Genomic DNA, 16,958 nt, shown 5'->3' on the forward strand with positions numbered 1-16,958 from the left:
CTATACATGCTTAAATTAAAATAAACAAATTAAGTCAACTTAAATTGCATTGGATTTACTAAACTAAAAAACCCAATCACATCCACATTCAAACTGGTTCTTTCCTACCAGTTGCGTCTTTTAATCGATCAGGAGCTTTGGTCAGGAGTTGTTACCAGGAGTGAGATGAGCTAACAGACCAGACCAAACATTTCCTGCCATGCCTTCCTTGGCACAGGTGAACATGGCCCCAATTAGTGACTTCCTGGGAGCACCAGTACTGTGTGGTCGCCCTCTGCTGGTTTGGAGTATGAACTTTGTATTTGACACAACAATATATTTGTTCTGTCGCAAAAAATATTAATAAAAAGAACAAACCAGTAACGAGCTTTAATTTTCTGATCATCGTTAATCGTTACTTGATCTTTTTTTTTTTTTAAACAAAACGTGAAAAGATACAAACTCTCAAGAAATCTGTCCAGCGGATCAGAAGTTCTGCTGGTTCTGGTTCTAGGAACTGTGCTGCCCCCGTGTGGTCAGACGCCGTGGTGTTTTATTTAGGGGCTTTAAAATGAAACAGGAGATTAAACTATTTTATTAACACTTGTCCTGTCTTCAGGTCAAGGAAGGAAGGAAGGAAGGAAGGAAGGAAGGAAGGAAGGAAGGAAGGAAGGAAGGAAGGAAGGAAGGAAGGAAGGAAGGAAGGAAGGAAGGAAGGAAGGAAGGAAGGAAGGAAGGAAGGAAGGGAAAAGGAAGTAAGGAAGGAAGGATGGAAGGAAGGAAGGAAGCAAGGAAGGAAGGAAGGGAAAAGGAAGTAAGTAAGGAAGGAAGGAAGGAAGGAAGGAAGGAAGGAAGGAAGGAAGGAAGGAAGGAAGAAAAGGAGGAAGGAAGGAAGGAAGGAAGGAAGTAAGGATGGAAGGAAGGGAAAAGGAAGTAAGGAAGGAAGGATGGAAGGAAGGAAGCAAGGAAGGAAGGAAGGAAGGAAGGAAGGAAGGAAGAAAAGGAGGAAGGAAGCAAGATGGAGGAAGGAAGGAAGGATGGGAGGAAGGGAAAAGCAAGGAAGGAAGGATGGAAGGAAGGAAGGGAAAAGGAAGTAAGGAAGGAAGGAAGGAAGGATGGAAGGAAGGATGGAAGGAAGGAAGGAAGGGAAAAGGAAGTAAGGAAGGAAGCAAGGAAGGAAGGAAGGAAGGAAGGAAGGAAGGAAGGATAGAAGGAAGGAAGGAAGGGAAAAGGAAGGAAGAAAAGGAGGAAGGAAGGAAGGAAGGAAGGAAGGAAGGAAGGAAGGAAGGAAGGAAGGAAGGAAGGAAGGAAGGAAGGAAGGAAGGAAGGAAGGAAGGAAGAATGGAAGGAAGGAAGAAAAGAAGGAAGGATGGAAGGAAGGAAGGATGGAAGGAAGAATGGAAGGAAGGAAGGATGGAAGGAAGGAAGGAAGAAAAGAAGGAAGGAAGGAGGGAAGGAAGGATGGAAGGAAGGAAGGAAGGAAGGAAGGAAGGATTGGATTTTAACACAGTGTTTATTTGTCAGTCATTACTCTGTACAAAAGGACATATTATGTCACATCAGCAAAGAAGAACACCGCACTGAAACTAAAACTACCAGAACAAACATGGGACTGTGCATTAATACTGTAGTAAAACAGACAGTTATAACAGAATGACACATGACTGTACATTTGTACTTTAGTAATACTGACAGTTATACCAGCAGAAATCCACATGAATGTACATTTGTACTTTAGTAATACTGACAGTTATAACAGAGTGACACATGAATGTACATTTGTACTTTAGTAATACTGACAGTTATACCAGCAGAACTCCACATGAATGTACATTTGTACTTTAGTAATACTGACAGTTATACCATCAGAACTCCACATGAATGTACAGTAACATTAGCAGGAAACACATTCATCCCAACACGAGACCAAACCTCAGCTGGCCCTCCGTCACGGAGCAGAGAACACCAGCGTATCCCCAAACCTCCTGGAATGTCTCCAGGTCGTGGGTCGCCTTATAAAAACTAAAGTCCAGGACCAGCCTGGACTTCACCAACGTTTTAAAAACAGTTCACAGCGATGCTGCCGTGCAGAATCCTCCACTGCAGGTCTGCATGTTTATTTTTTTCTCTTTTTTTCCTCTTTTTTTCTCTTTTTTCTCTTTTTTTCCTTATTTTTTCCTCTTTTTTCCTCTTTTTTCCTTTTTTTCCTTCTTTTGTCCTGTATTTCTCTTGATTTTTTTAAATATTTTTTAACTTTTTTTCCCTATTTTTTCCTCTTTTTTCCTATTTTTTTCCTCCTTTTCCTCTTTTTTTTCCTCTTTTTTCTCCTTTTGTTTTTTTCTTTTTTAAAAATATTTTTTTCCTCTTTTTTCCTATTTTTTCCCTATTTTTTCCCTCTTTTTATCTCTTTTTTCTTTCTTTTTTTCCTTCTTTTTCCTTCTTTTTTCCTCTTTTTTCCTCTTTTTTTCTTTTTTTTCTTTTTTTAATCATTTTTTCCTCTTTTTTTCCTATTTTTTCCTATTTCTTGCTCTTTTTTTCCTTGTTTTTTCCTCCTTTTCCTCTTTTTTTTCCCTTTTTCCTTCTTTTTTTCCCCTTTTTTCTGTTTTTTCCTATTTTTTCTCGTTTTTTCTCTTTTTTCTTCTTTTTCCCTCCTTTTTCCTCTTTTTTTCCTTTCTTCCTTCTTTTTTCCTGTTTTTTCCTCTTCTTTCTCTTTTTTCCTTATTTTTTCCTTTTTTCCCCTTCTTTTTTCCTCTTTTTACAAAGACCTCCATGCAGGTTTAAAACCAGAGTCCAGGTTCAGGTGAGCCCTCCACGGAGTGTCGCTGCGCCCACTCAGGTCACCCTGATTCAGAGTCTTTACCATCAGCTGGTAGAGAGTCTTCCCTGAGGCGTCGCCCAAGGAAACGCCTTCAGGGCCGGCAGGTCCAGTAACGGACCGGAACAGTCCTTAAGATCAGGAAACAGTCCGATGGCCGGGTACGGAAGGAAGGAAGGAAGGAAGGAAGGAAGGAAGGAAGGAAGGAAGGAAGGAAGGAAGGAAGGAAGGAAGGAAGGAAGGAAGGAAGGAAGGAAGGAAGGAAGGAAGGAAGGAAGGAAGGAAGGAAGGAAGGAAGGAAGGAAGGAAGGTGGTGTCAGCATGGGGCACATTCAAGAACAGTAGAAGACCTGTGTGAATCTGCCCCCCGCCCCACGCAACATTCAGTGAAAATATTCTCAATCGTTAGTGCTGGTTTGTGCTGGTTTGTGCAGAAAGAAATTTAGTTTGTGCTGCTTTAGTTTTGAAGATATAACCGGTTTATGACACGATGACGTCACCGCAGCCCCCCGACTTTGTCCAAAATAAACCAAAAAGGTCTAGTTTGTTTGTTCTGCGTTAGTGCTGGTTTATGGGCTCAAATTAATGCCATAAGTATTTTGTATCTGTAAATAAACGTTGTACTTGTAGAAATATTTTGTGCGTGTGAAAAAAATATTTGTACTTGTAGAAATATTTTGTGTGTGCAAAAAATATTTGTACTTGCAAAACATATTTGTACTTCTAGATACAAAGCTACAAACTTTTTACAAAGCTACAAACTTTTTTACAAAGCTACAAACTTTTTTTCAAAAGCTACAAACTTTTTTTCAAAAGCTACAAACTTTTTTTACAACTACGAGTTAAGACAGTGTTTTGACGTGCCAAAACTAAGAGCCAATCAGCGATCTTTGGCACGGGTTTCAAAGCGTTTCTGGAGAGCCAATCACCACATTGCATCTCCTACTGACGTCGCCGCCACATTGGATGTGGCAAGACTGGGCTGCAAACTAATTAGGTTGTTTAGTGCCTACGTCACGCGCGCCGCTGCGCGTCCTCGTCAGTCATTTCCGGGGCCAGACAGATGTGACAGTGCTGTGTACCTCTCTGTTTCAACAGATCTGAGACTAAAGCAGCGCTTTCCTGCCACTTACATTAATAACTCACACTACATTAACTTAACTTAACTTACTTAACTTACATTAGGCTACTTAACACTTACACCTTGTCATAACTGCACGCGAGCGTCGCTCTGCGTGGCATCGGACGCGCTCTGTCCACATGAACGCGTTATCGGCCCCACGTTCTTTTGATTGACAGCTGAAACTCGCTTTTTAAAAGGCTGATTTATGGTTCCACGTTACACCAACGCAGACCTTATGGCGTAGGGTCTGCGGCGACGCACTGAACTGTGGGCATCGCCGCGTACCCTACACCGAAGGCTACGCCGTCGATTTTACGCGTAACCATAAATCAGCCTTTATTCACCGGACTGCCCCGCCCGTGCTCCTGAAAGAAACTCCTAAAATAAAAAGAGTAAAGGGACAAGTAAAAGATGGGTGATTACTTGTAATCTTCCTACGTTTGTACTTTCTAAACAGAAAAAAAGCTTGATATTTAAATGTTCTTCTATTTCCTTCCTGTCACTTGCGTTGAAAGCTGGTTGAAAGCGCTGTAGGAAACAGTCATGGATGAGGAACGGCTGATCCAGTTAGTTGAAATGAGAAGTTATCTCTATGATTCCTCCTCATTTCACCACAAAAACCTCAATAAAGTGGCAGAAAGAAATACTATCTTATTATTATTATTATTATTATATAGGTCCCGGAACATCGGGAGGGAGAGAAAAGGTCCTGTAAGTGCATGGAAAAAAACCAACAATTAATAACGGCGTGTGATGACGCAATCAAACAGCGAACAGCGTGAGTGAGCGGCGTGTTCGTGGTGTTAAATGCAGTATGTCAGCATGTCAGATCATTACTGGGATGTGGGGAAAAAGCAGAGGACACGAGAAATGATCCAGGCTGAGTTGGATTTGGGAAACCGTTGGTGATGGAGACGTCACGGGGACGCGCAGCGCAGGAGATCGGGAGCGCAGAGAAAAGGGCCCTCTTCTCTTTTTTTCTGATTAAATGCATCCGAAATAGACAAACAGGCGATCTATGAACTTCAATGAGAAATAAAACACCAAGGGAATATGGATAAAAGGAGGTGCCGGATCTTGTTCCACCAAAATCTGACACAAATTAAGCCCTAATAAGATTCTTATTATTATATCTTATTATCTTATCAGAACCTTCCAGCTCCCTGGCTGGCGATCTCCCTCCAGCAGCTGCCACTTTATGGAGGTTCTTGTATTGAAATGACTGTTTCCTACAGCACTTTCAACCGGCTTTCAACGCCAGCGACAGGAAGAAAATAGAAGCCGGGCGTCCGACAGAAATCCAGCTCAAAACGGCGCTGCGCCGCTCGCAACCAGTATGGACAGTGCAATAAAAAATAAAGCAATGGAACTGTAATAACTCTGTATTAACTGTAATAACTCTATTCAAGTTGAAAGCGTTAAGACCCTTTTTAACCCTCGATGGTTCCTTTCTGAAAAAGGAGGTTATAGTAAAGAGATTCACGGGTTCAAACATGTTGTTTACAACGGTGCCTGCTATGCCTGTAAGCCGGGTCGGACCCGGACGTGACGTCAGCCTAGAAATGACGTCACGCTAAACAACCTAATACAAGTAAATGGACTTATTCTCATAAAGCACCTTTCTACAAAGAAATGTACGTTTTACGTCTCATTTATTCATTCACACACGCACTAATATACTTGGGAAACAGTTAGGCACCAAATATAATATATTTAATTTTCTCAGATGGCAAAAATAAGAACTTTATTGATCCCACATAGGAGTAATTCATGTTATATCAGCTATAGAGAACAAGGTAGTGCCAAAAACAATATATATCCCCCTCACAAAAATAGAGACATATTTTTTTATCAACAAAACAAATTAAAAAAAAATTCAAATAACAAAATAACATATTTTAACTATTTTTCAGACAATAAAATAACAATAACAATAAAATGTAATTTAATGTGTAAAGATGTAAAATATGCTTTGTTAATGAGAGAATATGTTTCTCTATTTTTCTTATTTTTGTGAGGGGGGATATATTGTTTTTCGTCACTACCTTGTTCTCTATAGCTGATATAACATGAATTACTCCTATGTGGGATCAATAAAGTTCTTATTTTTGTTCCTGGTTTTGAAACTTCAAATGTTATTTATTATCTGAACTAATTAAAATAAAATCTAAGTACAATTTGATTATGACACTTGATTCCAAATGTAGTTTTTCAACAAATTGTAGTATTTTCTCCTAAAACGTGGTTTAGCGGTTAATAAACCATCCAGTTATCAAATGTTCATAAACAGACATAACTGTGCTGGCGTCTGATTTATAAACATCATCATTTCATCTGGAATAACCAGAGTGTTAAATATCAGAAATGAATCTTGGATTAAAAACAACATTCTTTCCGTGTCATGGGTTATTGAAAGCTCCTTCTTCCACATGGGGAGGTTTTAACAACATTTATTCCAATTAAAGCTGCAAGCAGCGATGAACGGGCCCTCGCACTCACGGCCGCCGCCCCCCATAAGCATATCAGAAATGATACCACCCACGACTTCCTATGTCAAAGCATTCAAAAGTTATAGCAGAAAAAAGGGACAACCAATCACAAGAAGGGGCGGGGCTAATTCAGGCCAATGAAGGTCAAGGACTCCATACAGAGTCTGATGACACCACCCACGACTCTCCATGTCAAACCATTCAAAAGTTATAGCAGGAAATAGGGACAACCAATCAAAAGAAGGGGCGGGGCTAATTTTCACCAATTATGGTCAAGGACTCAATACCGAGTCCCATGACACCACCCATGACTCTTTATGTCAAACCATTCAAAAGTTATGGCAGAGAAAAGTTTTCCGGGGGGTGCTGTTGAGCCATTTTGCCACGCCCATTAATGCAAACCATGAAATATCAAATTTATCACCAGGCCTGGCTTGCATGCAAAATTTGGTGACTTTTGGAGAACTATCAAATATGGACCAATCAGATTAAGGGGGCACGCTTTTTGGCGTCTAGCATCGCCACGGTAACACTTTTGAAAGAGAAAAGTAATGCGCGTAGTCGCAAGATGGAGACGCACATTTTGAGGTATAAGTCACCTGGATGCACGTTACGGTTCGGGCCGTATTAATTGCCGAAGGAATGGCATTAATTGCGCCAAAATTACACAATTAATTCAAAATGGCCGACTTCCTGTTCAATTTCGGCCATGGCGCCAAGAGACTTTTCTTTAAGTTGCGACATGATACAGGTGTGTACCGATTTTCGTTCATGTACGTCAAACCGTATTGTGGGGCTTGAGGCTCAAAGTTTTTTCCCTCTCAACCAATCAGATGAAGGGTGGGCGCACTTTTTGGTGTCTAGCGTTGCCGCGGTAACGCTTTTAAATGAGAAAAGTAATGTGCGTCGTTGCAGGACAGGGACGCACATATTGATGTAGAAAAAAAAAATTGCTGACAAAAAAGTCTGGATACTGCGGGAATCGAACTCTTATCTCTGACTCCAAAGACGGGAACGCTCTGGCTGAGCTAAGACTCAGCTTCTCATTTCTATTTGACCTACTGACTTAGGAGAGACCAACATATTGATATTTAGTAATGTAAGTCTGGTGCTGTTTTTTCTAATTTTTTTAAATATTTGTAAGTTATAAATATTAGTAAAACCCTACTATTTTAATTATTACTTTTTCTGTAACCATTCTGCCAAGGTTGTAACCGGGCTGAGCTGGGAATATTTCTGACGTCCCCACATTACAGGGAGCTGATTGGTCGGGGGGCGGGGCCGTCATCACCCTACTCGCCACTGATTGGTCGGGGGGCGGGGCCGTCATCACCCTACTCGCCACCGATTGGTCGGGGGGCGGGGCCGTCATCACCCTCCGCGCCACTGATTGGTCGGGAGGCGGGGCCGTCATCACCCTACTCGCCACCGATTGGTCGGGGGGCGGGGCCGTCATCACCCTACTCGCCACTGATTGGTCGGGGGGCGGGGCCGTCATCACCCTACTCGCCACCGATTGGTCGGGGGGCGGGGCCGTCATCACCCTCCGCGCCGCTGATTGGTCGGGAGGCGGGGCCGTCATCACCCTACTCGCCACCGATTGGTCGGGGGGCGGGGCCGGCAGACGTTTGAATCAGGAAGCGGGAGTCAGCGCGAGAGCGACTGGCGGTTCGTGGCGATTTTATTATTAAAAAGGGACAACCAATCAGAAGAAGGGGCGGGGCTAATTCAGGCCAAAGAAGCTCAAGGACTCATTGCAGAGTCCCTTGACACCACCTACGACTTCCTATGTCAAACCATTCAAAGTTTATAGCAGAAAAAAGGGACAACCAATCAGAAGAAGGGGCGGGGCTAATTCAGGCCAATGAAGGTCAAGGACTCCATACAGAATCTGATGACACCACCCACGACTCTCTATGTCAAACCATTCAAAAGTTATGGCAGAGAAAAGTATTCAAGGTGGCGCTGTTGAGCCGTTAGGCCACGCCCATTAATGCAAACCATGAAATATAAAATTTATCACCAGGCCTGGCTTGCATGCAAAATTTGGTGACTTTTGGAGAACTATCAAATATGGACCAATCACATGAAGGGGGGCGCGCCTTTTGGCGTCTAGCGTCGCCACGGTAACACTTTTGAAAGAGAAAAGTAATGCGTGGTGTCGCAGGATGTAGACGCACATTTTGATGTATAACACACCTGGGTGCACGATACGGTTCGGGCTGAATTAACTCTCGAAGGAATGGCATAAATTTCGCCAAAATGACACAATTTATTCAAAATGGCCGACATCCTGTTCGGTTTTGGCCATGGCTCCAAGAGACTTTTCTTTGAGTTGTGCCATGATACAGGTGTGTAGCGATTTTCGTGCATGTACGTCAAACCGTATTGTGGGGCTTGAGGCACAAAGTTTTCCGGGGGGCGCTGTTGAGCCATTTTGCCACGCCCATTAATGCAAACCATGAAATATCAAATTTATCACCAGGCCTGGCTTGCATGCCAAATTTGGTGCCTTTTGGGGAACTATCAAATATGGACCAATCAGATGAAGGGGGGGTGCGCTTGTTGGCGTCTAGCGTCGCCACGGTAACACTTTCGAAAGAGAAAAGTAATGCGTGTAGTCGCAGGATGGAGACGCACATTTTGATGTATAACACATCTGGGTTCACGATACGGTTCGGGCTGAATTAACTCTCGAAGAATGGCATATATTGCTCCAAAATTACGCAATTAATTCAGAATGTTCAAAATGGCCGACTTCCTGTTCGGTTTCGGCCATGGCGCCAAGAGACTTTTCTTTTAGTTGCGACATGATACAGGAGTGTACCAATTTTCGTTCATGTACGTCAAACCGTATTATGGGGCTTGAGGCGCAAAGATTTTTCTGTCTGAACCAACCAGATGAAGGGTGGGCGCGCTTTTTGGCGTCTAGCGTCGCCACGGTAACGCTTTTGAAAGAGAAAAGTAATGCGTGTGGTCGCAGGAGGGAGACGCACATTTTGATGTATAATACACCTGGGTGCACGTTACGGTTCGGGCTGAATTAATTGCCGAAGGAATGGCATAAATTGCGCCAAAGTGACACGATTAATTCAAAATGGCCGACTTCCTGTTCGGTTTCGGGCATGACGGCAAGAGACTTTTCTTTAAGTTGTCCCATGATACAGGTGTGTACCGATTTTCGTGCATGTACGTCAAACCGTATTGTGGGGCTTGAGGCACAAAGTTTTCAAGGGGGCGCTGTTGAGCCATTTTGCCACGCCCATTAATGCAAACCATTAAATATCAAATTTTTCGCCAGGCCTGACTTGGGTGCAAAATTTGGTGACTTTTTGGGCATGTTAAGGGGGGCAAAAAGGCCATCACTTTGTCAGAAGAAAAATAATAATAATAATTAAAGCTGCAAGCAGCGATGAACGGGCCCTCGCACTCACGGCCGCCGCCCCCCATAAGCATATCAGAAATGACACCACCCACGACTTCCTATGTCATACCATTCAAAAGTTATAGCAGAAAAAAGGGACAACCAATCACAAGAAGGGGCGGGGCTAATTCAGGCCAATGAAGGTCAAGGACTCCATACAGAGTCTGATGACACCACCCACGACTCTCCATGTCAAACCATTCAAAAGTTATAGCAGGAAATAGGGACAACCAATCAAAAGAAGGGGCGGGGCTAATTTTCACCAATTATGGTCAAGGACTCAATACCGAGTCCCATGACACCACCCATGACTCTTTATGTCAAACCATTCAAATGTTATGGCAGAGAAAAGTTTTCCGGGGGGTGCTGTTGAGCCATTTTGCCACGCCCATTAATGCAAACCATGAAATATCAAATTTATCACCAGGCCTGGCTTGCATGCAAAATTTGGTGACTTTTGGAGAACTATCAAATATGGACCAATCAGATTAAGGGGGCACGCTTTTTGGCGTCTAGCATCGCCACGGTAACACTTTTGAAAGAGAAAAGTAATGCGCGTAGTCGCAACATGGAGACGCACATTTTGAGGTATAAGTCACCTGGATGCACGTTACGGTTCGGGCCGTATTAATTGCCGAAGGAATGGCATTAATTGCGCCAAAATTACACAATTAATTCAAAATGGCCGACTTCCTGTTCAATTTCGGCCATGGCGCCAAGAGACTTTTCTTTAAGTTGCGACATGATACAGGTGTGTACCGATTTTCGTTCATGTACGTCAAACCGTATTATGGGGCTTGAGGCTCAAAGTTTTTTCCCTCTGAACCAATCAGATGAAGGGTGGGCGCACTTTTTGGTGTCTAGCGTTGCCGCGGTAACGCTTTTAAATGAGAAAAGTAATGTGCGTCGTTGCAGGACAGGGACGCACATATTGATGTAGAAAAAAAAAAATTGCTGACAAAAAAGTCTGCATACTGCGGGAATCGAACTCTGATCTCTGACTCCAAAGACGGGAACGCTCTGGCTGAGCTAAGACTCAACTTCTCATTTCTATTCGACCTACTGACTTAGCAGAGACCAACATATCGATATTTAGTAATGTAAGTCTGGAGCTGTTTTTTCTAATTTTTTTAAATATTTGTAAGTTATAAATATTAGTAAAACCCTACTATTATGATTATTACTTTTTCTGTAACCATTCTGCCAAGGTTGTAACCGGGCTGAGCTGGGAATATTTCTGACGTCACCACATTACAGGGAGCTGATTGGTCGGGGGGCGGGGCCGTCATCACCCTACTCGCCACTGATTGGTCGGGGGGCGGGGCCGTCATCACCCTACTCGCCACCGATTGGTCGGGGGGCGGGGCCGTCATCACCCTCCGCGCCACTGATTGGTCGGGAGGCGGGGCCGTCATCACCCTACTCGCCACCGATTGGTCGGGGGGCGGGGCCGGCAGACGTTTGAATCAGGAAGCGGGAGTCAGCGCGAGAGCGACTGGCGGCTCGTGGCGATTTTATTATAAAAAAGGGACAACCAATCAGAAGAAGGGGCGGGGCTAATTAAGGCCAAAGAAGCTCAAGGACTCATTGCAGAGTCCCTTGACACCACCTACGACTTCCTATGTCAAACCATTCAAAGTTTATAGCAGAAAAAAGGGACAACCAATCAGAAGAAGGGGCGGGGCTAATTCAGGCCAATGAAGGTCAAGGACTCCATACAGAATGTGATGACACCACCCACGACTCTCTATGTCAAACCATTCAAAAGTTATGGCAGAGAAAAGTATTCAAGGTGGCGCTGTTGAGCCGTTAGGCCACGCCCATTAATGCAAACCATGAAATATAAAATTTATCACCAGGCCTGGCTTGCATGCAAAATTTGGTGACTTTTGGAGAACTATCAAATATGGACCAATCACATGAAGGGGGGGCGCGCCTTTTGGCGTCTAGCGTCGCCACGGTAACACTTTTGAAAGAGAAAAGTAATGCGTGGTGTCGCAGGATGTAGACGCACATTTTGATGTATAACACACCTGGGTGCACGATACGGTTCGGGCTGAATTAACTCTCGAAGGAATGGCATAAATTTCGCCAAAATGACACAATTTATTCAAAATGGCCGACATCCTGTTCGGTTTTGGCCATGGCTCCAAGAGACTTTTCTTTAAGTTGTGCCATGATACAGGTGTGTAGCGATTTTCGTGCATGTACGTCAAACCGTATTGTGGGGCTTGAGGCACAAAGTTTTCCGGGGGGCGCTGTTGAGCCATTTTGCCACGCCCATTAATGCAAACCATGAAATATCGAATTTATCACCAGGCCTGGCTTGCATGCCAAATTTGGTGCCTTTTGGGGAACTATCAAATATGGACCAATCAGATGAAGGGGGGGTGCGCTTGTTGGCGTCTAGCGTCGCCACGGTAACACTTTCGAAAGAGAAAAGTAATGCGTGTAGTCGCAGGACGGAGACGCACATTTTGATGTATAACACATCTGGGTTCACGATACGGTTCGGGCTGAATTAACTCTCGAAGAATGGCATATATTGCTCCAAAATTACGCAATTAATTCAGAATGTTCAAAATGGCCGACTTCCTGTTTGGTTTCGGCCATGGCGCCAAGAGACTTTTCTTTTAGTTGCGACATGATACAGGAGTGTACCAATTTTCGTTCATGTACGTCAAACCGTATTATGGGGCTTGAGGCGCAAAGTTTTTTCTGTCTGAACCAACCAGATGAAGGGTGGGCGCGCTTTTTGGCGTCTAACGTCGCCACGGTAACGCTTTTGAAAGAGAAAAGTAATGCGTGTGGTCGCAGGAGGGAGACGCACATTTTGATGTATAATACACCTGGGTGCACGTTACGGTTCGGGCTGAATTAACTGCCGAAGGAATGGCATAAATTGCGCCAAAGTGACACGATTAATTCAAAATGGCCGACTTCCTGTTCGGTTTCGGGCATGACGGCAAGAGACTTTTCTTTAAGTTGTCCCATGATACAGGTGTGTACCGATTTTCGTGCATGTACGTCAAACCGTATCGTGGGGCTTGAGGCACAAAGTTTTCAAGGGGGCGCTGTTGAGCCATTTTGCCACGCCCATTAATGCAAACCATTAAATATCAAATTTTTCGCCAGGCCTGACTTGGGTGCAAAATTTGGTGACTTTTTGGGCATGTTAAGGGGGGCAAAAAGGCCATCACTTTGTCAGAAGAAAAATAATAATAATAATTAAAGCTGCAAGCAGCGATGAACGGGCCCTCGCACTCACGGCCACCGCCCCCCCATAAGCATATCAGAAAAGACACCACCCACGACTTCCTATGTCAAACCATTCAAAAGTTATAGCAGAAAAAAGGGACAACCAATCAGAAGAAGGGGCGCGGCTAATTCAGGCCAACGAAGCTTAAGGACTCATTACATAGTCCCATGACACCACCCACAACTTCCTATGTCAAACCATTCAAAAGTTATAGCAGAAAATCGGGAAAACCAATCAGAAGAAGGGGCGGGCTAATTAAGGCCAACGAAGCTTAATAACTCATTACAGAGTCCCATGAAACCACCCACGACTTCCTATGTCAAACCATTCAAAAGTTATAGCAGAAAAAAGGGACAACCAATCAGAAGAAGGGGCGGGGCTAATTCAGGCCAATGAAGGTCAAGGACTCCATAAAGAATCTGATGACACCATCCACGACTCTTTATGTCAAACCATTCCAAAGTTATAGCAGAAAATCGGGACAACCAATCAGAAGAAGGGGCGTGGCTAATTAAGGCCAACGAAGCTTAAGAACTCATTACAGAGTCCCATGACACCACCCACAACTTCCTATGTCAAAACATTCAAAAGTTATGGCAGATAATAGTATTCTAAGGGGCGCTGTTGAGCCGTTAGGCCACGCCCATTAATGCAAACCATGAAATATCAAATTTATCGCCAGGCCTGGCTTGCATGCAAAATTTGGTGACTTTTGGAGAACTATCAAATATGGACCAATCACATGAAGGGTGGGCGCGCTTTTTGGCGTCTAGCTTCGCCACGGTAACGCTTTTGAAAGAGACAAGTAATGCGTGTGGTCGCAGGAGGGAGACGCACATTTTGATGTATAACACACCTGGGTGCACGTTACGGTTCGGGCTGAATTAACTGCCGAAGGAATGGCATAAATTTCGCCAAAATGACACAATTTATTCAAAATGTCCGACATCCTGTTCGGTTTCGGCCATGGCTCCAAGAGACTTTTCTTTAAGTTGTCCCATGATACAGGTGTGTACCGATTTTCGTGCATGTACGTCAAACCGTATCGTGGGGCTTGAGGCACAAAGTTTTCAAGGGGGCGCTGTTGAGCCATTTTGCCACGCCCATTAATGCAAACCATTAAATATCAAATTTTTCGCGAGGCCTGACTTGGGTGCAAAATTTGGTGACTTTTTGGGCATGTTAAGGGGGGCAAAAAGGCCATCACTTTGTCAGAAGAAAAATAGCAGGAAATAGGGACAACCAATCAAAAGAAGGGGCGGGGCTAATTTTCACCAATTATGGTCAAGGACTCAATACCGAGTCCCATGACACCACCCATGACTCTTTATGTCAAACCATTCAAAAGTTATGGCAGAGAAAAGTTTTCCGGGGGGTGCTGTTGAGCCATTTTGCCACGCCCATTAATGCAAACCATGAAATATCAAATTTATCACCAGGCCTGGCTTGCATGCAAAATTTGGTGACTTTTGGAGAACTATCAAATATGGACCAATCAGATTAAGGGGGCACGCTTTTTGGCGTCTAGCATCGCCACGGTAACACTTTTGAAAGAGAAAAGTAATGCGCGTAGTCGCAAGATGGAGACGCACATTTTGAGGTATAAGTCACCTGGATGCACGTTACGGTTCGGGCCGTATTAATTGCCAAGGAATGGCATTAATTGCGCCAAAATTACACAATTAATTCAAAATGGCCGACTTCCTGTTCAATTTCGACCATGGCGCCAAGAGACTTTTCTTTAAGTTGCGACATGATACAGGTGTGTACCGATTTTCGTTCATGTACGTCAAACCGTATTATGGGGCTTGAGGCTCAAAGTTTTTTCCCTCTGAACCAATCAGATGAAGGGTGGGCGCACTTTTTGGTGTCTAGCGTTGCCGCGGTAACGCTTTTAAATGAGAAAAGTAATGTGCGTCGTTGCAGGACAGGGACGCACATATTGATGTAGAAAAAAAAAAATTGCTGACAAAAAAGTCTGGATACTGCGGGAATCGAACTCTGATCTCTGACTCCAAAGACGGGAACACTCTGGCTGAGCTAAGACTCAGCTTCTCATTTCTATTTGACCTACTGACTTAGGAGAGACCAACATATCGATATTTAGTAATGTAAGTCTGGAGCTGTTTTTTCTATTTTAAATTTTTAAATATTTGTAAGTTATAAATATTAGTAAAACCCTACTATTTTAATTATGACTTTTTCTGTAACCATTCTGCCAAGGTTGTAACCGGGCTGAGCTGGGAATATTTCTGACGTCACCACATTACAGGGAGCTGATTGGTCGGGGGGCGGGGCCGTCATCACCCTACTCGCCACTGATTGGTCGGGGGGCGGGGCCGTCATCACCCTACTCGCCACCGATTGGTCGGGGGGCGGGGCCGGCAGACGTTTGAATCAGGAAGCGGGAGTCAGCGCGAGAGCGACTGGCGGCTCGTGGCGATTTTATTCTAAAAAAGGGACAACCAATCAGAAGAAGGGGCGGGGCTAATTCAGGCCAAAGAAGCTCAAGGACTCATTGCAGAGTCCCTTGACACCACCTACGACTTCCTATGTCAAACCATTCAAAGTTTATAGCAGAAAAAAGGGACAACCAATCAGAAGAAGGGGCGGGGCTAATTCAGGCCAATGAAGGTCAAGGACTCCATACAGAATCTGATGACACCACCCACGACTCTCTATGTCAAACCATTCAAAAGTTATGGCAGAGAAAAGTATTCAAGGTGGCGCTGTTGAGCCGTTAGGCCACGCCCATTAATGCAAACCATGAAATATAAAATTTATCACCAGGCCTGGCTTGCATGCAAAATTTGGTGACTTTTGGAGAACTATCAAATATGGACCAATCACATGAAGGGGGGGCGCGCCTTTTGGCGTCTAGCGTCGCCACGGTAACACTTTTGAAAGAGAAAAGTAATGCGTGGTGTCGCAGGATGTAGACGCACATTTTGATGTATAACACACCTGGGTGCACGATACGGTTCGGGCTGAATTAACTCTCGAAGGAATGGCATAAATTTCGCCAAAATGACACAATTTATTCAAAATGGCCGACATCCTGTTCGGTTTTGGCCATGGCTCCAAGAGACTTTTCTTTAAGTTGTGCCATGATACAGGTGTGTAGCGATTTTCGTGCATGTACGTCAAACCGTATTGTGGGGCTTGAGGCACAAAGTTTTCCGGGGGGCGCTGTTGAGCCATTTTGCCACGCCCATTAATGCAAACCATGAAATATCAAATTTATCACCAGGCCTGGCTTGCATGCCAAATTTGGTGCCTTTTGGGGAACTATCAAATATGGACCAATCAGATGAAGGGGGGGTGCGCTTGTTGGCGTCTAGCGTCGCCACGGTAACACTTTCGAAAGAGAAAAGTAATGCGTGTAGTCGCAGGATGGAGACGCACATTTTGATGTATAACACATCTGGGTTCACGATACGGTTCGGGCTGAATTGATTCTCGAAGGAATGGCATATATTGCTCAAAAAAATTACGCAATTAATTCAGAATGTTCAAAATGGCCGACTTCCTGTTCGATTTCGGCCATGGCGCCAAGAGACTTTTCTTTTAGTTGCGACATGATACAGGAGTGTACCAATTTTCGTTCATGTACGTCAAACCGTATTATGGGGCTTGAGGCGCAAAGTTTTTTCTGTCTGAACCAACCAGATGAAGGGTGGGCGCGCTTTTTGGCGTCTAGCGTCGCCACGGTAATACTTTTGAAAGAGAAAAGTAATGCGTGTAATCGCAGGATGGAGACGCACATTTTGATGTATAACACACTTGGGTGCACGTTACGGTTCGGGCTGAATTAACTGCCGAAGGAATGGCATAAATTGCGCCAAAGTGACACGATTAATTCAAAATGG

Source organism: Cololabis saira, chromosome 20 (genome assembly GCF_033807715.1).
Source record: "Cololabis saira isolate AMF1-May2022 chromosome 20, fColSai1.1, whole genome shotgun sequence".
NCBI lineage: Eukaryota > Metazoa > Chordata > Actinopteri > Beloniformes > Belonidae > Cololabis > Cololabis saira.